Below are 26958 nucleotides of genomic sequence, written 5' to 3'. Positions count from 1 at the left end.
TGGGCTAGATGTCAAATTGTTTCCTCATTCAGTTATGTTTTATAAACTTTCATGAAGTAAATGCGGAATTGTACGTTAAATATTGGAGGAATTAATTAAGTAACAGACATTCCAGCTTTTCCACATCCGATTCATCATTCTGACAGTACTAATATTTCATCGTAACTTAGTGGCCTATTGAATTTTATAATGATATATAAAACAAGAAGTCAATATTCTGTCTGAGAGTTGATGATGGCTGATTGATAATCTAGAGCTTATGTTAGCCCCTACGATTGTCATCCTGCTCTTCACTCACATCGCTTTGGTTCTTTCGCACAGAGAAGCAGTGCCCAAACGTTATGTCGGTGGAAGATATATCTCAGAATTCCTGAAAACTGAAGATCCACAATTAGATTTACTAACAACCGAAAATAGACATCGAAATTAATTTAAAAGCAGGAAAAGAACTTTTGACAAGGAAAAATATTTGAAGTAAATTAAGAATAATATTCCATTTTTAATTAATATTACTATTTAGTACAAATACATAAAAATAAATAATTATTTTTCCTTTTGAAGAGAATTCTGGAATAAATGGTCTTACGAGACATAAATTTTATATTTTATCTTATATTGATGGTTCTATTATTTTGAATATAAATCCAGCATTTTCTTCTCAATTACAAAACATTTTTCTGACTGAAAATAAAGCGATATTACTTTAATGGCTAAATATCTTATTTAACAGTCATTAGCTTTGCACCACTACAGGAGCCGGATATTGTGGCCATTTCACTATGGAAGCACCTACTTGGTGGCCGCCGTTACTTCCTATAAAGGGACGGACAGTTACAACCATGTCTTCTTCGGGATTCGAACTCGGGCCTATAGCTACGACAGTCAGGGTCACTGCCACTATATGAGCGGGGTGGCGTGAATTGATATTAATATGAGTAATAAAAAGTGTTTGTTTAGGATTTTTTTTTTAATGTGTGGATTGAATTACACTGCGCCAAAGCAAGTTAAAGCTTATGTATCAATTCTGAGGAATGCATTCGTGGATGATTTCCAAAGAATGGTGCTTCTAATCATAATGTACATGAAAAAAAAAAACACCCAAAAAAAACCAAAAAAAAAAAAAAAAAAAAAAAAAAAAACGCCTTACAGCCGTAAATTATGGTAATGTAAAATGCTTTCTAAGAATATTCCAGAGACAATTTTTGTTTAATCTTAGTTCTAAAGTAATTCAGACGTGAGAGTGGGCTGTAGAATTCGTTAATATAAGTTTAATTGTAAACATATAAATTTAATTTTCTTACACATTTAATATAATGGACAAACATTTGGCAACAAAAGCTAATCTGAAATAATTTATTTAATGAATTAAATGAAAATTGGATCGCGAAATACGTTTTCTTTTTTCCGATGCATGGCCTGACCTATTACTTCTCTGAAGAGATAAAATCTCTAAATATTGGTTTTTTAAACTGGCTTCGAATCTGAACATTTTTTCGTAATTTTCCTCAAATGTAACGTGATTGTGAAAAAGCACTTTTTGCAAAGTTACTCCCAAAGCATTCATTTCGTTAGGTAAATAATTCTTATAATCCATTAGGCTATCTTGTGAATACCAGCATTAAATAGTCAATTCAATTAAGTTCAATGCAATTTGCAATCAACTATGATCGTAGAAGCATTGAAAAAAGTCTGGGATACTACTCTGCTTGTCTTCCCTGATGTCCTGATAGTAATTACTTATTCTAAAGCGGCAATGCCTCAGTATTAGGCTGCAGAAATGGCTCTCAGTTCGGAATTATTTAATATTAATAATTGTAAAAACTAAATTAGTAATTCTTAAAAAAGTATGTCATATTCTGTTTAAAGATGAAATGTGATTTTAATAGCAAAATTATTGTTTGCTGGCTAGCCTAATTTAAGCAGCCTACAGCCCGCAGTTTCGTAGTGTGCTTATTATCGATATATGTATTAAGGTGATAACAATAACCACAACCGATTCAGTAGTAATGCAAATTGATATATCCGTAAAATTTCCTGAACAGCCTTCCTACCTATCTTATGGATACTACCAAGTGCCGTTTTTAGTCAGTGAATGCATATCTGACTCAGCTAACCGGAACAGATGACTTGCAAGATAGAGGTTCGTCTCGCTTCCGGTTTCCATTTTACGTAATAATAATAATATCATAGATAATAATATATATAACGTATTTGACTATATATATAAAACATGTATGAATTTTAAAGTGTAAATATATTTGTCAGTGTCTACAAATCTTGTTTCAAGATGTTGTTTGATAGGTGAGGAGAGACATTTCAGAAGCTTGGGGCTTTCATTTTAGAGCCCAGATTCATATGTTACCAAACAGAAATCTGATCTTAGATTTAACAAATTAGATTTTTAACAAGACAGAGATTTAATAATGATGATAGCATGAAAATAACAATTATGGAACATTTTGAGGACTAAACTTAAAATCATCTATTCGGGGCTGCTCATTAAACTACTCGAAAAGTATATCGAGATTCAAATATAAATTATTAAAACTCTCCCTATTTTGTTTAGAAATATATCAGGCCTGAAATGTTTAGATCTATCGAACTAGGAATATTTCATTTCGACTATTTATGCAAGGTACATTTCTTAACACTGCCCCCTCCCAAGGACTGCACGTCCCGGGCAGTACAATCCTTGTTCAGAAGCCGAATTCAATACAAACAAAGCGTTATAAAACATAACGAAAGAAACAAATATTTACACTATGTACAAGTTATATACACAAATTAAACACATAACAATTTCAAATTATACAAATTAAAGTTCTGAATGAATTTCAGCCTCAGTCTTTTTGGTTTTTGGAACCCATGAGCGAGAGGTGGTTAAGGATTGTAGGTTAAACTTCTCCACCATGCCATCAGACTGCGGATGTAACGGGGTCGTCTGGGTTTTCTTGATTTCCAACAAGTCGCAGATTCCCTTGAACACAGCCGAAGTAAAGTTTCTGCCTTGGTCGGAATGAATCTGAAGTGGGTCCGAAATCTGGACACCCAATTCTGTAATAGAACTTCAGCTGTTGTGACAGCCTCTTGATTTGGAACTGGGTAGGATTCGGGCCACTTTGTAAAATAATCCATGACAACGAGAATGTATTTGTTGCCATCCGTGGTCCGAGGAAAAGGTCCAAGTACTTCAAGGGCAATTCGCTCGAAAGGCCCTCCTACATTTTATCGCTGCAGCCTTCCTCGGCTACGTCCCTTCGGGCCTTTCCTGGCTGCGCAAGCATCACAAGATCGGCACCACTTCTCAAGAAGAAGCTCTCTCGGACCTTGTTTAGTGTCTTCATACAGCCGAAATGCCCTCCTGTTGAGCTGCTGTGTATTTCCTTCAGAACATCAGGTATTCGATTTCGAGGAAGCAGCAGCTGCCATCTTTTATTAGTTCCATCGTCGCTTTCCCATAGTCGATATAAGACTCCATTTCGGAAGTGGAATCAATCCCAGAGAGCGCAGTACCTTTTAGTTGCAGGACTGAAAATGGAAATGTCCTGCCACTTGGGTTTTGGACTGGATGATTCCTTCAGTTCTATTATTGGCCTAATGTCAGGATCCGCTGATTGGTCTTTTCTAACTTTTTGATCACTCCACGGATCTGGATCAGTTGATGTTGAAGATGTTACTTGCCGGATACTCGGATTCTCCAACCCGTACTTAGCCTCGGATCTTGAACAATGGCTGCGGTGTGCAGGACAAGGTTTCCTGGATAAAGCATCTGCATTCCAGTGGGAGGAGCCTTTACGATGTTTTATCTCAAAGTCATATTCCTGCAGTCTTTGAATCCATATGGCTATTTGTCCTTCAGGATTTTTGAAATTCAGTAGCCAGGTTAGAGAAGCATGTTCTGTCCGCAGTAAGAATTTTCTGCCATAGAGGTAATGATGGAAATGTACTATGGCCCTTACGATAGCAAGCAATTCTTTACGAGTGACACAATAATTCCTTTCCCGTTTGGACAAGCATTTACTCCAATAGGCTACTAACCGCTCTTGACCATTTAGCATTTGAGAATGGACAGCTCCCAAACTTTCGTTGCTTGCATCTGTGTGTAATATAAATTGTTTGTCGGTCTGGGGATACGCGAGCACAGGCATAGATGTTAATGCCGCCTTCAATTGATTAAAGAACTTCTCGCACTCCTCAGTCCACACCAATTTTTGTTCAGCTTCCGACTCTGCTCGGTCATTCTCGGAACTCCACGTACTCTCGAGACTCTCCACTCTACAACTCGCGATGCACTCGACGTCACTCCCTGCTCTTCGGTTCAGTCCTTTCCGGAGCTCAACACGCCGATGCACTAACCGCGATAAACTAAGAGACTCTTCGATGCACTCGACGACCAACTTGGCGCTCAGGGTTTATATAGCTTTAGGCTTGTGTTCGAGAACATTCTGAGCTAAACCGGTAAGAATTCGTTCCAGAAGGTTCTCCTTCCAACCATGGCATATCGACAATTTTGTCGCCAAATGGGCGATTTCTCGCCAAATGTGGTAACTTTGCCTTCCTTGCTATTTTATGGCAACCCTAAAACTGCTATGTCACCGCGCCTGTACATTTCGTAACACTGCCCCCTCCCAAGGACTGCACGTCCCGGGCAGTACAACCCATGGTCAGAAGCCTAATTCGATACAAACAAAACGTAATGAAACAAACATAAGTATAAATAAATAACATAACTAAAGAAACAGATACGAGTATTTACTCTACAAGTTACATACACAAATTAAACACATCACAATTTTAAATTATACAAATGAAGGTTAAGAATGAATTTCAGTCTCAGTCTTTTCATTAAGTTATACCCGGGTCAAATACATTTCCACTGCAGTTCTCAGATGCATTCTTGTTTTGCATATCACAGTCTGAAGATACAGTCCTTTCAGACATTTCATCCGCAGGAAGATCTGGAACAGTTTTCTCATTACTCTGTGGTTTATTCGCATCATGTAAACGCTTATTTTCCTTCGTTTCCTGGAACCAGTTCCGATGTTTGCAACAGGGTCGCGAATATAATCTGATCCTTTACAAGCACAAGTATCGCAGTTTAGAATCAAGTCCTTGCCTGCAAAATCTGCACTAGAGATGCACACATAATTTTCGAGGTGGGTGAATTTTCTTCCAATACTGGAGCACACTGCTTAAGCTGTACATCAGCTTCCTCCATCTCTGCATCACATGAACTTTCAGATGGTTCAATACTTGGTAACTGCGACTTCGTATCCTCACAATCATTTTTGACAAACTTAACAATCACATTTTCACTTTCTTCCACTTCTGGCACTTGTGAATCAAAAGCTTCTTTTCCCGTGTTTTATTTCTTCATATTTTCGTTGTTTTCCTTTAATTCCATTACATATTTCATCCATGATTTCTTGATCTTTATCATGCAGTTCATTAGCTACTTCCTTCATTTCTTCATCCTTTAATTCTTCAACTGCCTCTTCTCTCATTTCCACGTCGTCTTTTATTCCTCCAATATCTTCTGTAAACTCCACTTTCACCTGTTGGATTTGCTCTCGCACCTTTTCTTGGCCGACATTTATTTCTTCTCGTCGGGCTTCTTTCTCTTCCAATCCGGCTTTGACCTCAGCTCTCATCTCTTTATATCCAGCTATTATCTCATCATATCCGGCTTTCACTTCAGCATATCCGGCCTCTATCTTAGAATATCCGGCTTTTATCTCAGCATATCCGGCCTTTTTCTCAGCACATCTGGCTTTCAACTCCTTCTGTCCGGCTATGATCTCGGCTAAGAACATCGAAGTCATCGTTTCTTCCAGCATGGCTTTCCTCTGCAGGCGGGTCACTAGCATTCACTCGCAAATCCTACACCTGACACCAGTTGTTACGTTTTTCTTTTCTTCTTTCACCAGTTGTTAAGTGTTACGAAATGTCAAGGCGCGGTAAAATGGCTTCCTCGCAAATCAGTTTTAGGGTTACCATAAAATGGCAAGGGAAGGCAGGGTTGCCACATTTGGCGAGAAATCGCCCATTTGGCGACATTTGGCGACAAAATTAGCGATATGCCATGGACGGATGGAGAATCCTCTGGAACGAATTCTTACCGGTTTAGCCCAGAATGTTCTCGAACAAAAGCCGAAAGCTATGTAAACCCTGCTGATTCGAAGTCAGTCAGTTAGTATAGAGAGTGTGCCTCGTTGAAAGGACGAGTGATTGTGCCTCATCTAGAGTTCGAGATAGTCAGTATCGAGTTGGTGTCTCGTCTAGAGAGTCAATCCCTTCGGAGTCGATCGAGTTGACAGCCTGGAAGCGAGTACCGAGGGGGTCGTCGCGTGCACCGAAGGAGTCTGTTAGTGTATCGCGGTTAGGGCATCGTCGAGAGAGCGTGTTGAGCTCAGGAAATGACTGAACCGAAGAGTCGGGAGCTGTGTTCGTGTGTCGTCGAGTGCATCGCGAGTTGTAGCGTGGAGACTCTCGAGAGCGACCAAGCAGAGTCGGAAGCTGTAGTCTAGTGCTTTGCCGTGAAGCTGCCTCCAACGTAATAGCCTGATAACGTGGAGGCTGTGTCGCTAATCGTGTCAGCGTGTTTATAGTAGTTCATCGACGACTGTAAACGTGTTTTGGAGCTGTCCTGACAATACTGGCCAATAAAGTGTGTTTCGATACTTCATCAAGTGTCGTCGTTATTCACTCCAAATACATACGAACCCCGTACGAACGTGAAGGAAGAAAATAACGTAACAAATGTTGTCAGAAGAATAAAAAAACGCAACAGTGTTGTAAGGCTTCGAACTCTAAATTTGTGATCTTCTTCTGAACTACTAAAACTCCCAGCAACCTCATCCGGAAATGTTGTCCGCATAACACAGTTCCACTACCACAGTGCTCTAGCCGAATCAATGTGCTTATAATGCTACTCACATTTTTCTTTTATGGTTTTCAGAGATGTTTCACAAGCACACCCGACAATATAGTCAACATTCGCAGCTCCAGCTACTACTGCTGAATAATCTAGAACGCAGCAAACTGAAACAAAAATATTTTAAAAAGTAAAAAATATTCCGAGCAAAAAAACTCACGAAGTACCACGTTGCGAATCAGAAAAGTGCACGCCCTTATACAGAATTTTTTTCAGCATCTTCAGAAAATTAGGAATAGAAAGCTCAGCGGTGCAGACACAATACTAGAATTTACGTTACATAAGAACATCACAAAATGTTGTTCTGCAAAGAGGACCAGAAAACTGGATTGATTTTGCTCACTAGTGGAGACGCACAAGACACATTTTGAATTTTACAGCGCGAAAATATCTTTGAATTCAGTATACATACAGAAGAAAAGGCAACGTTCACATGAAATAGGACACGTAAGCGCAAAAGAGTCCCCCAGAAAACTTTTGGACCATGTTCTCTTTTTTAAAGCAGAGAACAGAGCTTCAGAACTGATACGCAAGGAATTATGCAAGATATCTACGTCCGGAGCAACTTGATATAATCACACGTTTTAAGAAACCTTTAGAAAAATTTGACTCACACGTTTTAAGAAACGTTTAGTGTGTCGAAATTACAAGTATCACCAGCGCTTTAAGTATTCGAGAAAAGTAACTCTCTATTGGATTCACTTATTATCCATGAGCCTAAAACCAGATGACCGATGATTATAATCCTCAGAGTTTCTGCAGACCTTTAAGCAGACAGTATAAATTTAGCTGTTGATTATATAAGTGCAGCATCAGCAACATTTAAAGTATTCCCATGCAGAGCATTTTCGAAACAGAATGACATTAACAACTGGCTGGTGGATATTGCACCTGAGAACTTGGAGGATGTGCTTTCTGAATAAAGTTTCCTTCGGATTCAGCTCCTTCCTCTTACGTTATTCTATACATGTGGAATCGTCTGGTATAACAGCTGGCAAAAGTCTGGCCACTCCGGAAAACGCTGAATGTTTTCAAAACTAAAAAAAATCTGACGTTTGTGAACTTTGTGGAGGAGACCATTCGTGGGGAGAATGCATCGCAGAGGAACTTGCTACAATTACCAAAAGGCCAACCTGATGGAAGACATTCATAGCCAGCTCATACACCTACTATTAATACAAAGCGGGGACCAAACAAATGGCAAAAACTAAGCAATAAATATCCTCGCTTGTGGCCATACTACTTTTCTATCAACGCAACCTACAGCGCTCAAGATCGACTATGAGTAACATGAAGCAGAGCATGCTGGGAAGAGGACCGGCGATTGTACTTTTGGACCAGTACTCCATTATCGTTCCAGAATTACTGTTAGCAAACCTGACAGTTCTCCCTCCTGTTCTCCACAATCGCACAAAAGGCACCGCCACAGTATTACTGGAGACTCATAATACTAAAATCATGCTCAGCTGTGCTTTTTTTTCCTCCCAGTGAAAATGCTGATACATTTATAGAGTGATCTTGATCATTGATGTCTCTTCACATCCATTTCCAACATCGTGGCAGGGGATTTTAATGCGCTAGCCTTCTGTGGGGGGCGGATAAAGGAGACCAGTGTGCTATACTTGGACATGTGTATATGACATACAAAATAATAGTTGTGAGCACTTTAGACTCGGCGCTAAATTTCTGAATCACTCGTAAATACCTCTGTCGAAACCTGCCCCTGACTGATTCACACGAAAGTCGCTACATTCATGCTTGGGACAGTTATTGATGCAAACATTCGCAGTCACCACAGACTTGTAATATTCGGATTGGACACCTTATTTCTATGTTTCATCAAACCCCTTTGATTCTGTCTATAGAGCACATTCCAAACTAATAAAATAAATTCCTCATTTTTTGAGCACGTTTTAGAGTTGCTCTGACCCCGAATTCTTGGACGCTATGCAAATTAAAGCAACTGAAACAATTATCACAGCATGTAAAGCGGCTTTTATACAAAAAAGGACGCACTCCTACTAGCACCCATTGGTATACAACAGCCCTGAACACAGAGCGCAGCCATTACTACGAAGAGAAACCTAGGCAATGACCGGAGCAGTAACTGCGTAAATTAAATCTGTACCAAATTAAGAAATCTCTGGCATAATATATGTGTAATACACCAGATACAAAACGCAAATATTGTACAAATACCACCAATCAGTGTGGTTAAAATTGCAACTGATCAGGTTTTGACCCAACGGCTCTTACAATGGATTGTATGCCCACAGAAACGCCACTGAAGAAGTGGTATAGCATATATTAGAAACCATCTTTCAGGAAAATCTTGCCAAAGGTTATCCCTATAGATAGAAAGAAGTCAAGTCTGAACTGGGGGTGAAAGGGTGAAAACTGAAACAGCTGGTGAAAACTGGTTTGGCATCGAATGTCTCCGAACTAAGCAGAGTTAACAGGAATCATGCCCTAGCTTCGAAGACATCTCCGTGCTCTGTATGTTATAGTCAACATCACCATCAAGATCTTGCACAGTAAATTTTCTGAACTCATAAATGTCCTGATAAAAGTTTGCCAAAGCGTTAAACACTCTCCGAAATGGAGTAAAATAGAAGGAATGGCCTTGTATCTAAAATGGAAACGACCCGAACATCCTATCCTTCTAATATGTCTACTTCCTATAGGGCCTGGACAAAGTAACTTTCTCTAGACTGGATTAATCTCTAGCTTCTTAAAAAAATCATGAATCAACAAAAATATAGCTTTAGGCCTGGCAAATCAACATAGCACGTTCTCCAGGGTCTTTTAACCCGGCATTACACGCGCGAGAAAAACGAACGGCATTACACGCGCTGGGTGTGTCATATCCAGGGTTGTTTCTTCCTATTTTCTACTATAAAATTTACACAAAACATAAAACAGAAGAAAAAGATAAAAGTCGAAACAGTTTTAAACATATATTTAAAATATTACTTACAATTACTCTGTACATTTCCTGCAAATACAGGCCATATGTTCCATACATACATGTTTTTGACATTTTTCACAAATATATTTGGTTTTTCTGTCCTTTTTAGATCCACATTCAGCACATCTTTTAATTATTACTTTTGCCTTCTTAGCAGATGGTTGAAAGTCCTCATTCTTTACCAGTTTTACTTTCAAACTTTGCGGGAACATTGTTTGCTAGCTTCTGATCTTTTTGTAGTCTTCGATTAGTTTAAATCCCAAACTTTTCAATAAAGAACGTCGTGTTCGATTCTGAGTCAGTGGTTCCTTAGTGGATAGCAAAATAACGCGTGCATTTATAGCAGCTACATTCAACATTGCATAAAATATCGTCATAGGCCATCGAATTGTTTTTTTAGTTGTTGAATACGTTGCAGCCATTTCGTCGACGACTTCGACAGCTCCTTTCGCTATATTATAGAAAGTTATTATTTCGGGTTTCTTTGATTCTTCAATAGTGATGTCTATTGCATTAACGTTACGCACTGTTGAAAGCAGAAGAACATTTCTACTCTTCTTTGGTACATACGAAACAATAGTCTTTTCTTTCTGAAATCCAAACATGGAAGAGTAAACGTCCCTTTTTCTTGTATTCAAGAATATTGGAGAAATTTCTTTCTTATTTTTTCTCAATGTTCCAAAAATTGTTATATTTTTTTCAAAAGTTCTTGTGAAAGTGGATAAGAAGTGTACCAGTTATCCACTGTTAGATTTCTTCCTGAATCATACAGAGGTTCCATCAATCTTTTTACAACACTACTGAGAGAATTATCTACTTGAAATGGACCTTTCGGCTGTTTACCGGCATATATTTCCCTTTGTCTAATTCTTTTCTGCTCTGGCGAGTTTGCATATCATCAAATCAGAGGCATCTGAATAAACAATAAAAACGTGTTGATGACATGGTTGTACGGAATATTTCTATTCCAGTGCCGTCTGTTGCCCAAAGATCTCGTAAATACACATGTGATGATTTATGCAAACCAATGAGATAAAGCAATGCTTTAATTTCAGCCTCATTAGTTTCTTTTACATCTCTTTCCCGCGAAAAACGCTCTCGAATCGATTCTATATAACTGTTAGTCCAATGCACTAACTTCTTTATCATATCAGAAGATATAAGGAGGTTTCAAGCATCCATAGGAGAAGTTACATTCTTTGAAACGGTTGTATTTCCTGTGAGTTTTGATATTATATTTTTCGCTGAAATTCTAACATTAGCTTTGAATTCCTATTATTCCACTTCGTTATGTTATCTCTTCCGATAAAATAATTATCTTCACTTGAATCTGAAACATTGTTTTCAGAATCAGATTCAATTTCTGTTGAAGAATCATGATCACTACAATATTCTTTGTCATCTGGCTCTTCATTACCTGAAAAAGCACTATCTTCCTCTATATTTTCTTCATTAGAAGAAACAGTATCCATTAAATTTTCCAAATACCGCATTTCTTCGTCATAAGTGCGGTAACGCGTCTTAACGAAAGAACGATTTAGATACGTTTGACTGTACTGAGAACAGTAACAGAAATGCTCGCTCTGGGTGTGAGATACCCAAGCGCCGCGATTTAAGTAGATCTATTTTTAGAATTCTTTCGCCGATTCTCCCCTTCCAAGGTTATGACCTTTGAGGCAGCTACACGAAGACTCGTCCATTTTTGAAAAAAGGTTGGGAAGGAAAAGTGCGAAAAAGGAGTCACTGGGTGCGAAACACCCAGCGCGATCAAACCCGGGTTAACAGCTTTAGCGGGCAATAGAAGACTGAACATGCCCAGCATAATCACAGCCCTTGCCATAAATGGTACATTTTTGCGGAGGGTAAAATTTTCTGGTACTCACACTCTATTCTGGTACTCAGACGAATAAAAGAATAGTCCCTAATTTATATTTCCTACATCCACATAAATGTCAAGAAAAGTTCGCATTGTGAAACATAAATAAACACTAATAGTTCTGAGTTAAACACCATAGATTAAAATAAAATTTTAAATTGACACCGTGTAAAAAATAATACAAAATCTGAACCCAAACCAATCGGCAAACTAATGATTGGAAAATGCATTCTCTGCATTTAAAACTCTTGTTGTTGCTCCCAGATAATAAAATAGAGCAGATATTAACGATATTACACCACAGCAAATATATAATTTTACACTTTCTGAAAATAAGGACTACACGATGTACACACATAAACCCTAATATTGGTTTTATACATACATCCTGACTCAAAAAGGATGCCTTTTGATATTTAACAAATTTACGAAACTAATATCTTTGCAAAGTTTCTTATCTTGTTTCTTAATTACTAAATTTAATGACATCAAAATAAAAATGAACATCTCAATTGGCGCCTGTATAAGAATAAAACATTTCATTATCAACTTGATTAAAGCCATTTATGTTACGAGATACATAATTATCTTATGAAAATGATTTTAAGATAATTGTGATGGCAAATTTGCAATATTTCTTTCTTCTCTGGTAAAACTTCAATGTCATTTATTTCGGACAATTTACTTTTTACGGGGCTTTTTCGAACGGACATAAAGACTGGTTTGGAGCTAACCAAAATTGGCAGAACCGCTTCTGCCTTAATTTACCAATTTATGCCATTTTTCTCGTATCTGTTTTATTTTTGATTTAAATAGTCAATTCTTGACAATTTTCCTCGCGATATTTGGATCTGGAAATGTACTCGATTCTGAAATGTTTCCTTTCTATCAGTACAATATTTCTATAGCAACGTCTCTGGCGTATTGGCTCCATGGATTATTTCCGAGGGCTAAGGCCCGTTCGTGTTCCGGTGGTTAAAGAGCTAAAGCCTGTTCCTTATCGAAACGGTTCCCAAACATAAAACTCATATCTTTCTTCGGGTGAGGTAAAATTTTCCTACCGCATTTAAATGTAGACTGTGTACAGAAGTGTGGCTAACTTTAATGCCAAAAGGTAAAAAAATCCATTATAAAACTCTCATAATTAAAGTCTCTTGATCGCACTAGAGATGGACAATCTGCTTCGGAAACGACTAAAAGAGCCGATTTCCTGGACTGAGGAAATGATCATCGCTTCGGCGAAAATGGAACAGGCAGTTCTCTCAGTTCACCGAGAGCTGGGAAACATGCCAAAAATCTGATTCCTGTTAATGTAAACACTAACAGTTTTTCCTATTTATCAGAAGCGTCTCTGACTTATTTTTTATGTGTGTATATATGTTTTATATATATATATATAGTGTATCTATGTATATTAGTTATTACGTTTATTATATAATATTACTGTAATATTTATGTAAAATAATAAATTACATAATTTTAATTAGTTACTCATTTTACTAACGTCTTGTAATAAAGAGTTATGAATTTCTCTTTAACGTACTTTGGAATTAGTATATATTTATAAACGTATATTTTCCATCTAATGTATTTTTTCAAGGTTGCAGAAGAAATGTGGTTCCTGCCGAATAAAAGGACTTCAAGCGATATTTGGTATCATTTTGTCAAATTAGATAAAAAAAAAGGAAAATGCCGGAATTGTCAGTAGATAATTTCCTGTTCTTCAGGAATCTAATTTTCTAATTTTTTTTCCAATCTAATTTTTTGCTACACTCTGCTTTGTAGTACCAACATAATATTAGCTGTAGTAATAAAATTATCTAATCCTTAAACAAAAGTGAGTTTATTTTCATTATGTTTTACTTTTTAGCATTTTTATTCCATAATTTTATTGTTGTTCTATGAAGATTTTTTTTTTTTTTTTTTTTTTTGAAAATCTCGAAAGTAGAGTTGAGAAATCCGTCCAAGGAGACAGCGGTTTGGCTGAGTTGTTTCCAGTGATCCACACCTTGTTTAATTCTTCCTGTTTTCTCCTCATCTTTGCATACCACTCTTGATCCATGCCTGTTCCAAATGCATTCATCAAGGTCATTGTTAGTGAGCAATGAATCGTTAAAATAAACTGATTTACATCAGTGAGCGAACTTGTCGGATCTCATCCCTTAAAGGAGCAGTTTTGACTATCTTTAAATCAAACTGAATTCCTTTAGGATATCCCATCTTGGTGAAAGGAGTTAAAAAACGCGTCCAGAGCATTTAATTCTTAGCGTTCTCTTTGTAAATAATCCCTAAGAATTTGAAAAGAAAATATTATTAAAAAAATTTATTAACTTACTGAAAGGAAAAAAAAAACAAAATATATTTTGACGCAATAAAAAATAAGATATACATTTACACGAATAGAATGCGCCTCCAAGCAGGATTTTATCAGTACTGAGCAGTACATTTGATAATTAACTTATCAATGTTTAATTAAAACCAAATTTGATAATTAATAAAATTCCTTGGGCCTGGCTTGCAAACCAAAGTTTTCGGAGATAGGTTTAAAATTAGAAATAGACACTATATGAGTTCGTTCTCTTTATATTTAGCTGAGATCAATAGTGTACCTGCAAAGCATCCACAACAGAAAACCCGGTTTTGCAAAGGTAGGATGTTGAAAATGGTAAGAGTAGTCGAAATGCTCTTCTCTTTAGGGCAGAAAATACTAATCAATTCCTGCGCAAAACTCACAGTAATTTATTGCTAAATTATGTTTGATTTCTCCACCGTGAAGTCCACGATGAGTTTTTCTTCGGCGGTTGAGAAACCTTTGGGAGTATTTTGAAATGGATGCATAGCCCTTTCATGACTTGCTACCAAGTTGTCATCAATAAAATATACTTCTCAAAATTTCTTGCCAGCATGGTTAAATGATTTCCGCTGGTTACAAAAGGAATTCACTCGTATCCAACATATGTGCACTTACTCCTTACAGCTGAAGGTTGAAGGTATTTAATGTCTCGAATATGTCGACTAATAGCTCAGTTTCATCACAAATAAACCACCTCGTAGCTTCTCAGTTTCCAGTGGGTTTTCCCCTTTTAGAAAAATGGCAATTTCATCAATTTTGGTCACTATTTGTGTTTCCTATCCTAAACGAAATCTGCTGTGGACACCAAATGACTTCCTTGTGCGGCCTTTTAAATTATGCACATTTTTGCTGCATTTCATTTAAACTTATTTTCCCGGATTTCATTAGAGATATATTTCTAATTCAATCAATTCAGTTCTTACTTCGTGACAAGGGAAAAATACAAAAAATCTACATTAAAAAATGTAAAATGCAAAATTAGGTAGAAAAACAGATTTTTTGGTGCAAAAAACGTTTGACCCCCTTAGTGAAAAGTTGGTGAAGTTGGTGAAGAAACTGACTTGATTCACTGTGCTACAAAGTTCCAAATGCAAACAAACGGCTAAATGGAATTAAAAAAAAACTTTTTAATTGTTGATAATTCTACAACTGTTGCATAGAGATTAACTAAAGGCACAAAACCTTAACCTGAACATGAAAACAATATAATTCAACCACTTTTAAAACAAAAATTGCACAACTTACCAACAAGTAACAATTAACACACTCAGCTCACTGAGCCGGGTAACAGAGTGGGCATATGTATGTAATGAGAATCTACATTTCATGCGTTTGCTGCTTACGTTTGAAACCAGAAAGAGAGCTGCATATATACAGGTTATAGGAGTCCATATAAAAAATTTCAACGTTTTGATGCTACTCGTTTTTGAGTTATGCGAGATAGATCTATACGTACGTAGGCATGTACAGAGGTCACGAAAAAAACTCTCTTTAAAACCATTTCACAATCCGTTTTGGAAAAAAGAGTCCTTTATTCTGTCCGTACGTACAGGTGTAACGTTGAAAAACGATACCCGAATTTTTTTGCGATCACAATACTTCCTTTACTAAGTACAAGGAAGTAAAAAGTAGACTACGCCAAGCTATGTAAGCAGCAAATATTATCGTTTTCAAGCAGATTCATCGATTAAGGGTTATCGGTTAAAGAGTCATCGGTTAAGAGTAACCGTTAAGTCATCGGTTAAGAGTTATCGGAGAATCATCGGTTAAGAGTTCTACAGTGTGATTTCTATCCATCATTCCATGTGTGCTTCGCACAAATATATTAGGATGTCTACTGATATATTACTTACTTCATGCACGTTTACTATTTTAATTATTTACATTTGAAAGATCCGCTGCTTGGATGAGACTTCTGGGATTTTCTGATAAAATTTCAAACAGTTAATTTATTACTCTCTGATTTTTAATTACAAACTGGAGGTAAATTTTAAAAAGGGAATACATTCCTTTTTGATTTGCATTAATAATTACAGAAGTGGTTTTCTGAGGAAGAAAGTGGAAGAAAATTTAAAACTGAATCAATGAACCCGCATAAAATAAAGTGGATCATTTGTTCGAAATGATGAATTACATTTTTGTAAGATGCAAAATATCAGTTTTCTTCGTAATTTATATTCAGAGAATTATTTTTAATAATGAGAAATCTCCTTTTCATTTCTTTAATTTAAACCGGCTTTACTTCAGTTATTATTCGTGTTTCTTTTCCCAAGAGTTATTATTAGAAAATAAGGCTTTATCGATTACATTTCACGCGAGTTACTTCCACTTAATAAATGTAAAAATTTAAACTAATTTTTCATATATTTTGTTGTTCTTGGTGACATAAATAATATTTTTAAAAGTACATTTTATTAACTGAAAATTGCAAATCAGAAATCTTTTAATGCATTAAAAATATCTTTCCATCAGACTGAGATGGGACAACTAATCTCTGTATCTAATAAATATTAATTGTATCTGTTCTATAGGCCACGAAAGAGATTTGGTAATATAAGTTATTAATTAGAAAAGCTAACTATATGCTCTCAAAAAGAAAAATATGGATTTAAGGACAAAATAGTATTTCTGATTATACTAATTTTTAAAAATTCTTGAAATTATAGTAAAACTCTGAAATATTCCACCACTTGAGCATTTTAAATTTCAGAATATTAGAATTAAAAGTGTCTTTAAAATGTCTGTGCTGTTTGAAATACTTAAAATTAGCTTTATTAGTAAATATTTATTCAAATATACTTTAGTATCCAACTGCGCTGCAGATAGTATTGTAGGCATTTTACATAGTATTAATTTAATAATTATGTATACAGCTACGACATTTCTGTTGCAAATTAAATATTCGTAAATTTTCACAATTTTTGTCATTTAATTTTGTGCAATAGCGTTCATGTGTACTTCAATTGTTACCTTTGAAATCTTGATACCTATATTGTAGAATTTGAAATTTGGCATTAAGCGTAGTTCTCTTACATTATTTAAAATTAACTTAAATAACCTATTTATTTAGGTGTATTTCATTTCAATCAATTTGCCATTAAGTTTTGTATTGCTCACATTTCAAAATCCCATATCTCATTTCCCGGGTTTAATTAATTAAAAGTGATTTAAATTCAGTCTACATACATGATGCGCTTACATTTTCTATTGAAACCCTATACCACATAGAAAAATATATACGTGTGCATTGGACTGTATTTTATTGTAACAATTCATCGGTAATTTAGAGCTTTTTTTGAAATCTAGAATGCAATCACATACGGCTTGCTTATTTATACCATTTCTTCCACCTTTCTCGCGAGTGTAGTATCATTCAACCATCTGTAGTGCGCGTTGAGCAACGCTGTTGTTAATGAGATGGCGTACTCAGTGATAAGATGTGTACGACAAAAAATTTTGTTAAAATATAACACAAAACATCAATTATAATACATATGTAGAGAGTGAAGGAGTTTCATACAATAATCAAAACCAGTTGATGGAGAGAGGCAAAAATTTATGAAGGAAGAAGCGCTACAAGAATTCTAGCAGAATGCGTGTAATTAAAAGCTCTTAATTCTGGAGTAGATAGACAGTTATTCTTTTCTGATTGAAAAATAGTTTAATTTTATTTCCTAACTGAATGTAAATTATGTGGTATGAGTTAAAAAATTATTCGAAAAACGTTTGCATCTGAAGTCGTGCCGATATATAAAGAAATAATTTCAGACATGAACTGATCTAATATTTTTTTTTTTAATTTCCATTGAGAAATTGATGCATCACGTAAATATTAGCGCAGTAAACCCGCATGGTTTTGAAGAATATTTACATGTTGCTATTAAGGAAGAAGTACATCAATCTAGCTAGCTGAAGAAGCAAAAACCTAATGCGATATGTTCAAGATGAAAGTTTACTGAGGACTGAGAAAGTTTCGGTACGCTTTTGTCTTACGTATATATATATATAATTTATCAAGCAAAGCAGTAATAACAATTTATGAAAAACCAATTTTGGTCTAGAAAACATCTTGCGCAATATGCTGCAAAATAAGTAAAATATAAAAATTGTAGAAAGCTCGCCTAAAAGTTACCAAGAGCTGCTGCTCCAAAAGGTTTAAAACGTTTTCAAAAATTAATACACATGAAAAGCAAATCATTAGACATGTAAAACATAAATAAAATTAAAAAACTGAAAAAGTTAAAAAGTAAGCGGAAAATGGTAAATTAGCCAAATTCATATATATATATATATCCCTTGAATATATATATATATATATATATATATGCATATATATATATATATATATATATGCATTTACTATGAAACAAGATTGATAACTAGAAATCAAGAATATTGAAAGAAGAGAAGTTCATCCATATTAGATGCATTAAATTCATTAAAAATACTAAATGAAGTGATATATTAAGTTCATTAAAAATACTAAATGAACTGATATATTATGCTCATTAAAAATACTAAATGAACTGATATATTAAGTTCTAAAGAATAAAGCCTAGGTTCTTTGCTTAGAACGAATAATGTTTATTTAAATAAATGTAGAAAAAACATATAAAACATCTCTGATGAGATGGCTATAATAATAAATGCATGCAGTTTGCAAGGGTCCTGCAATTCGAAACCTTAGTATTGTTCATTCCAGGCAAATTTTGCCATTTCGTGCTTAACTAAGTGCTGATTATTCCAGGGTATCGTTAAAGAGAAATCTGATTAAAAATCTACATCGAGAACTTCAAAGCTGTAAAAATAGCTCTTTTTGGAATGTTAGTGTATGAATGAAATGCATAGTACTGTAGAGTTATGTGATTTTTCAAGTGTAAAGTTCTCTTTCTGCGGAAACTTTTCAAGAATTTGTTTCTACAGAGAGGCGAAAGGACTTGTGGGGAAAATGGCGGAAGAATCTCGAAAAACCAGTCGGGAGGACCGAAAGAAGTTAACGGGGGAAAGGATTACCGAGGAAGAGGCACGCGTGTGAGAACTGGAGTAAAAAGAAACTGGTTTTGCGTGAGATGTAAATAGCAATGTATAGTAGTATTTTTAATGTAATAAATTTATAAAGATATACATAAGAATACCATAGTAGTTGCTGAGAGTTCCTAATATGACAAACATACCTGTACAAGAACCAAGACTCAGGTGATCAGTCACAACAGGGAAATCTTAACAATTTTATTCATGTTTGGGAATTGTCGACACGTCGACAGTTATTCGACAGCTTAAAATAATAGTGGTTGTCTGCTTTGGAATGGAATTCTAACTAAAGCATATATTAAAGAAAAAGGATTCATATCTACTTTCAGTGGTAAATTAAAACTATCTTCATATATCTATCACTTTGCCGTAAGCAAAGTATACAAATGACTTTTCTTAAACGAGTTTATTCACTCAGCATCTAACCGATTTTGAAGTGATTGACTACCTATTTTCCATTATGTGATTTCTATATTCCATGAAAATGCTTAAACAATCAGACAATATATATCTTTTAGAATACAAATTTACAATCTTGAAAAACATGCTAGTTGTAACAGATGTGAATTCATGGTATTAAACAGCTTTAATATTATTTTGTGCTATCGAATCAGTTTTTATGTAACAAAACTGGTGAGTGGGGAAAAAAGGCAAATGAAAAGAAGGATGCTGGAAAATAAGGAACGGAAAGAAAAGATGACACCCGAAAAAAGGAAACTCTAGAATCTCGCCAAATAATATCGCCAAATGGAATAGTTGAAAATAGCCAAATTCTCATTTAACCAGAACAGTTAAAGCAACAAAAGTGTCTTAACAGAGGTTTTAAGGGTAAGACGCTGAGCTAGCTGCAGCCTACCAAAGGAAAGGAGTTTTTTCGAGATACCTCTGGGAAAATCGTATATTCTTCATCACTTTCTTTAAATATACTTTTTTCGCCCAGTATTGTAATACTGCTTTCATGCGAACGCTCAGATGAACTCTTATCCAATTATGAAACAAACAATGTTCACTAAACCGCACCTTAAGGCTCTACTATATGGGGTGCAAGGGGAGCAATTATTGGTGACCTGACAATGACCCGCTGGACACTTCTTCATTTTTACTATCGGACTGGCTAGCAGCTAGCTTATCTTTTTGCAATCATCATCAGAAGTTTCTGCTAATCTGAAGTTAGGTTGTCGTAATAAAACTTTTCTCTCCCAGCTTGGCGACATTTCTTAACATGCCTTAGTTTTCCCATTGCAAAATAAATGGTGACATATTTTCCGCTTCCTTTTTTCCAGTGCCCTTCTTTGCTTTTCATTTTCTCCGGGTGACCTTCTTTTCCTACAACGTACAAAATTATGATATATGAAAAGTTAATAATAAAATACTAAATTACTTTGTTCTTAATAACAAATGATTGCTTAGATTTTTCTATCAAAGTATTAAGAAATGTATATCGAGATATTCTGCATTTCGATGAAATATTAACCTCCGAACAATGAATAAATGAAGTTATATGTGGTTCATTTTCCGTATGATTGGATAATTTTTAATAATTTATTTAAGGAAATTGCATGATCAAGATATTATTCATACGTTCATAATTATTTTTTTTTTCAATTCTCCAACAGTAAAATGATCTCATTATTGCTTTCTTATAGTAGCTTTGCGCAAAAAATGAATTATGACTTATAAATGCCGCAGCGTTTCTTACTAAACTTCCGAGTAATTATTCGAAGAATAGGATTTTCTGTTTTAGAATGAACTTTCTTAGTCCTAGTAATTAATAAAAAATCCATTAAGAAATTCAGTTTAAGGGCGTTCTATTCTGATAATTTTTACATTAAGACAAGAATTTTAAATATTTATTGAAAATAAAATATGAATATAATGAATAAAGAAAAAGCAACGCATTAATTTTGAAGTCAATCCACTTATAGTAAAAAAAAAGGTTTACGTTAACTTGTTAGATAGAAAATAAACTTTTCGAAATTTGATAGAGCCGTTTATTGAAATTTAGGTTTAAGGAAAGAAAATTATGAAGCGGCAGAAAACTACAGCGATCAGCTCTCGATGCCTATATTGCATTTTTAAAGAACTGGGATTTTAAGATACAGTGCACTCAGGGAATGCTTTTATTCTTGCTATATTTCTATCCTTTCACTGAGCGAATATTGGTTTCTTTTCTCTACCTTGAATATCCTAAACTTTTTCTTTTGTCACCCTTTCCTTTTATCCTTTGTTATTGCAATCGAAGTAACTGTCAGTACGAAGTGATTCCCCAACTCTCCACAGGTGTCAGCATCTCGGATGGTCCATATTGCATTTTGGGCCTTCCATTTCAATCTCTATGGCTTTGGAGATTTTTATTCAAGCTTACCCGCTATTTTAATCATGCTGTTTTGAGAATGAATTGTATAGTCAGAAAGAAGTCTCATATTATCTCTCACAAATGCTATGCATTTAATCAAAGTAAAATTCAGAATTTTTAATCATTTATAGAGTTTGGTTTTCTTGGATAGCATAAACTGGTATCCAAATTCCTAACAAACTTGGAACTCATTATCCTTGCGCCTGAAGGCAATAAAAAAAGACTTGGGAAAGTTACAAGAAAGCCTTTTTATCAGAACTTTGAACATAAAATGCATGTCTCGCACTTAACAGAATCAGTCAAACACTTGTGTCGATGAAACTAAGTAATAATTTAGTGTAGTAGCAGGTTCATGTTCAGGTTCAGTTTTTAGTGCAGCGGACACCCAATGTTTAAACATAGCAAATAATTTCAAAGTTAAATTAAGCTTATTAGCCAAAGATTGCACAATTTTGTTTAAAGTGAAGAGGTCTCAAAACTTCCCACTCGCGTAACAGTTTATCTGTCAGGAACTAAAACGCAAAGCCGAATAATTGAAATTCTATCAGTACTAGTGAAACCTAGTAAAGTGGCCTCGACAGCCAAAAACACGTTCTGACTTACAACCCAAAACCCTCACCTTAAACATCACAAATCTCATTTGCATTCTTATATGGAAACGGAAAAGAGAAGTGACAGTAAAGATCTGAATTGTAAAAAAGCTTGTTATGTAAAATAATAATACTAACCGTATACATTTAAAGGCAGAAAACGAAATTAGCACGCATTCAGTTATTTTACGATTAATGCGAATCATGTGAATGTTGGAATAATTGTACTTTTTAAACAGCTCACACTAACAAAAGCTTTTGTTTTCTAAACACAAAATAGTCTGCTTTATTAATACTGATATCCTGTCTGTGCAAAGCATAAAATAGCATTTTTAGTTGTTTATTGAAGTTTTGTGACATCTTAGGTTAAGTTACTTTAATGTGGCAAAGCACAACACGGCTACCTTCCTAAGGACTTTCGTGGAAAATTTTGAATGGGAAACTGCCTCGTATTTCTACTTACGTATGAAGGAATCACGAAAATCAACCATGCAGCCAGCCTGCTCGCCTAGCTTCGAAATCAGGTCGAAATAACAGAATTCAGACGCGGATACCAATTGTTAGCTTAACTTACTTTCTTTAGGAAATATTCTCCACTTATGCTAATAAATCTTTATTCTTGCATTACTTACATATCGTTGAGACGATACAACTGAAAATTCAAAATTACTTATGTGCACTTCAAGAAAACATTACCGTTCAAAATCGGCTTCCATGAAAATACTCTCTTGTTGCCACTCGGAGAAAGTATATTTAAAAAAAATCAATGCGTTGCGTTTACACAATATTGTAAAGAATTTTAACTACGGCTAAAAATTCAGATTTATTTATAATTATTATTTTGTGCACTTATTAAATTTGGCTTTTCTTCGTTTTCAATTTCTCCATATATTGATAATTTTGCGTGATAAGTTACTTGGCGTAAAAGTCATGGGTCTGACAACCCCTATAAAATATACCGTATTTACTCTATCATGACTACTATTCCTCCTAATCTGCTTGGGGAACATGACGTGTCTTGATTAGACAGTGAGCTTGACTACAAACTATGTCTTATGGAGTGTAGAAGAGCCGACAAGATGAGAAGGGTTTTTAATTACGCTTTATTTTCCACGATATTACAGGCGCTCCCGCACTTCGGGATGCAAAGACCAACCACTTGTGGTCTGAACGTAAAAATATAAAAACTAATAACTAACTAAATTTAAAATAAGAGTTAACTTTACTACAAATGACTAACACTAAGAATGGCTTTTTAAATTATTACGTATGTAATACGCAAACTACGGAAAACTACAATAAGTGTTTAGCTTTAAAGAGGACTAAAACCTCTGGCCTTAAAAGCGGACAGCAACTGAGTATAAGCTCGAGTAAAGTATAGTAGCAAGAAGGCTCACTCCTTCCCCATCTAAAAACTCTGCTCTTGGCAAAAAGCCACAACTTAAATACTTAAGCGTTAGCAAATACAATTTGCATAAGCAAATTAACGCGTTTATTTTGACTGGAAGTGGAAAATAAGAGATGTTAGTAAAGTTTTAGAACAAAATAAACGTTAGTAAAACTTAAGATTCTTACAACTCTTGTGCGTTTTCCTCAGTTATGACTATATCATATGAAAGTTGATAGGGAGAATTACGCGAAAAATTTAGTTTTTGAAGAATGCGGTTACAATAAGAACGCAACTAATGAAATGTTTTGATCGAAAAACTGCCAGTAACTACCACAATATTATTCATTTAAAGGAAACCTACATTCCATTAAGAACACATAGTAATATTAGCATTATAATCTCTAATACGGTATATTTCTGAGACTATGCATCCAAAATCCAAGAACAGATTAATTAGTGAGAAGAAAACCACCAATAGATTGACAAATCTATTTAAAATATAGGTGTGTGTGTGTGTGTGTGTGTGATTATGGCAAAGCCTCGAGGGCTATCTGCCTAAGAGGACGGATGCCTTCGTGGAGGACTTTCTAAGGGAAACTGGCTCGTATACACGTTACACATGGGGAAAACCACGAAAACGCCCATGCAGCCAGCCCGTTCGCGGGATTCGAACCTCGGACCGAACTACCAGTGTTCAGCGACTTTACCGCTCGGCCGCTGGTGGGCTAAAATATAGGGGAGTTCATTAAATGAAAGGCTTGAGCACCCAAGAAACATAACCTTGTGCTAAAACGCTGAGAGGTAAAATACGTCTGTAAATAGAATATGTATTTTTCTAATATGCAGATTTTTAATTATAAATAATAATTTTCGTGGCACAGTATAATTTAAGATACGCTATTGTATAAGCTGTATGCTTATTGTCCCTTGTACCCAGGATTTGAATGCTTCACCTGCTTCGAATATACTTTGTTTAGATGACAGACTAAAGATAGTAATGAAATAAAAATTAAAAAAAAAAAAAAAAAAAAAAAAAAAAAAACTGTTATATATTTATCTTTTAAAATCTTTGTAAAAAAACGCTGACTTTAAGAGTTAGTAATTTTTCTGTAAATTCTTGCAGACATTCCGGAAAAGATTATGTAAAAGTAATAAAATAAATGTCAGTATTAATAATCCTTAAATTTCGCTATATCAGATTTTTCACATGTTTAGATGTTCGCTGTAGCCGTATAATGTAAACTTAGCTAATGTAAACTTATTTACCCAAAATATTCTCATATTTCATCTTTATAATTTCTGAAAAAAGCAAATACTAGAAAAGTCATAAAAGACGAATGAAGTTTATTTATAATTGAATTGGGATATATCAGTAGAAAAAATAAGGGTAACTTAGAATATTTTTTTTTCTTTTTTTCTTTTTTTTTTTGATTTCACAAAAGACTGCATTTTTTTAAAATTAAGACAGAAGTTGGAATGAGAAGTTATGTTTTATAATAAAAAACAGACTTTAAGTATTAAAATAAAAATAAAATATTTACTTTCAGACTTTCGTGACTTCTACTTGTACGTTTTTCTAAGGCTTCAAGAAATATCTATGCACTTAAGTAATTATGTACAAAAATATTTTCTAACTGTTTTTATTGTTCGTTGTATCTCTGAGTTCGTCATACGTATAGTTCTCTTTAACACTGTTGACTGTACATAAAAAAGCAAATTGGATTATTCAAACTAATACATTTGGTAGAAGGGCTAAACAATACAATTAATACATATATATATATATATATATATATATATAACTAATACAATACATTAATATTTGATTTAAACATGCATAGTTAAACTACCATTATTTTAAATTCCTTTATCTATTTTATCATCATATGATTAATGATTCTGAAAGGTTACTTGTTTGATTATTTCATATGAAGTTATAGGAAATAATCAAACAAGCACTTTTAAGAAATAAACTTTTGACTCTCAGATGGGGCCGAAGGAAAATAATGGGTTAAAAAATCCTGTAAAATTCTTCGTAATTGTCCTTTTATGCAGCAAAAATGAAGCATTATAACACAGAAGTCCCAACCTATTAAAAGTTTACATAAAAGGAGTTTGTGGTAAGTATCGATTCTCCGATAAAACACGTTATTAGAGTCATAAAGGTTTAATGTTTCAAACGATGATTTGCTGCTTCAAGGTTAAGAGTCCTGGTATTTGGGAGCCGTAAAAATCTCGTTCATTGATCAATAAGTAAGCTCATCGATGGTGCACCAATCCCTGGTATTCTTTAACTAAAGTGGATTCTAAAAGTGATAGTTTTTCTTAATGGCTCTTTTTAATTGAACAAAAAGAGTACCAGGGCAAGTTATTAAGGAATTAACGAGCAAAAACTTAAAATTGTAATCTAAGATAATTTTTAATGCAGCATTTACACAAAATATTCTCATATTTCATCTTTATAATTTCTGAAAAAGCAAATACTAGAAAAGTCATAAAAGACGAATGAAGTTTATTTATAATTGAATTGGGATATATCAGTAGAAAAAATAAGGGTAATCTAGAATATCTTTTTTTTTTTTTTTTTTTTTTTTTTTTTTTTTTTATTTCACAAGAGACTGCATTTTATTTGAATTAAGACAGAAGTTGGAATGAGAAGTTATGTTTTATAATAAAAAACAGACTTTTTGTATTAGAATAAAAATAAAATATTTACTTTCAGACTTTCGTGACTTCAACTTGTACGTTTTTCTAAGACTTCAAGAAATATCTATGCACTTAAGTAATTATGTACAAAAATATTTTCTAACTGTTTTTATTGCATTATTATATATGCTTACTTATTTTTTTTTCTATTTTAAATATTTATTTTTCTTTTGATATTTTAAACTTAAAAGACTTTTAAAGGTTTTATATAGATTATATAATTAACATATAATTCTTTTCTTCGTATTACTACGTATTCATGCTCCGTTATTTCTTAAATTATTTTATTATTATTAATTTTGCATTTTGTTCTAAAGGCTCTACAAGCTGGTCCAATTTAGTAACTGATCATCAGATTTTTATTTACTTACTCTTTTTTTTTTTTTTTTTTTTTTTTTTTTTTTTGTAGACATTCAAAGCATGGCTGTTATCTGCTTTCTTTATTACCTTAAAAACCATTTTCTCATTCTGCAGTACTAATTCTTTTGTGCATTGCTGAGTTTGGCGACTTGCCAACATTTTGGCAATCATAAGTTATTTATCTTCAAAAATTTTGATTCAGTGACGACGGCCTCCTCTTTTACTTCACATGCTAAAATCTTATCTCTGGTCTTCAGAAGCAGTTCATAACATTCTACGTCCACCACGGCATCAGCGTTCGGAGGTGAGCCTTCGTGAGCATCAAGAGACTTTACTGCGTGGAACGCAGATGTAAAAATTTCATGTTTCAATTTTTATTACGTAAATGCAATGC

This window comes from Stegodyphus dumicola, chromosome 4, assembly GCF_044657685.1.
Source record: "Stegodyphus dumicola isolate Sdum_Otavi_A_Nest chromosome 4, ASM4465768v1".
Taxonomy (NCBI): domain Eukaryota; kingdom Metazoa; phylum Arthropoda; class Arachnida; order Araneae; family Eresidae; genus Stegodyphus; species Stegodyphus dumicola.
The sequence above is the reverse complement of the archived record's forward strand: the minus strand, read 5'-3'. Positions refer to the sequence as shown.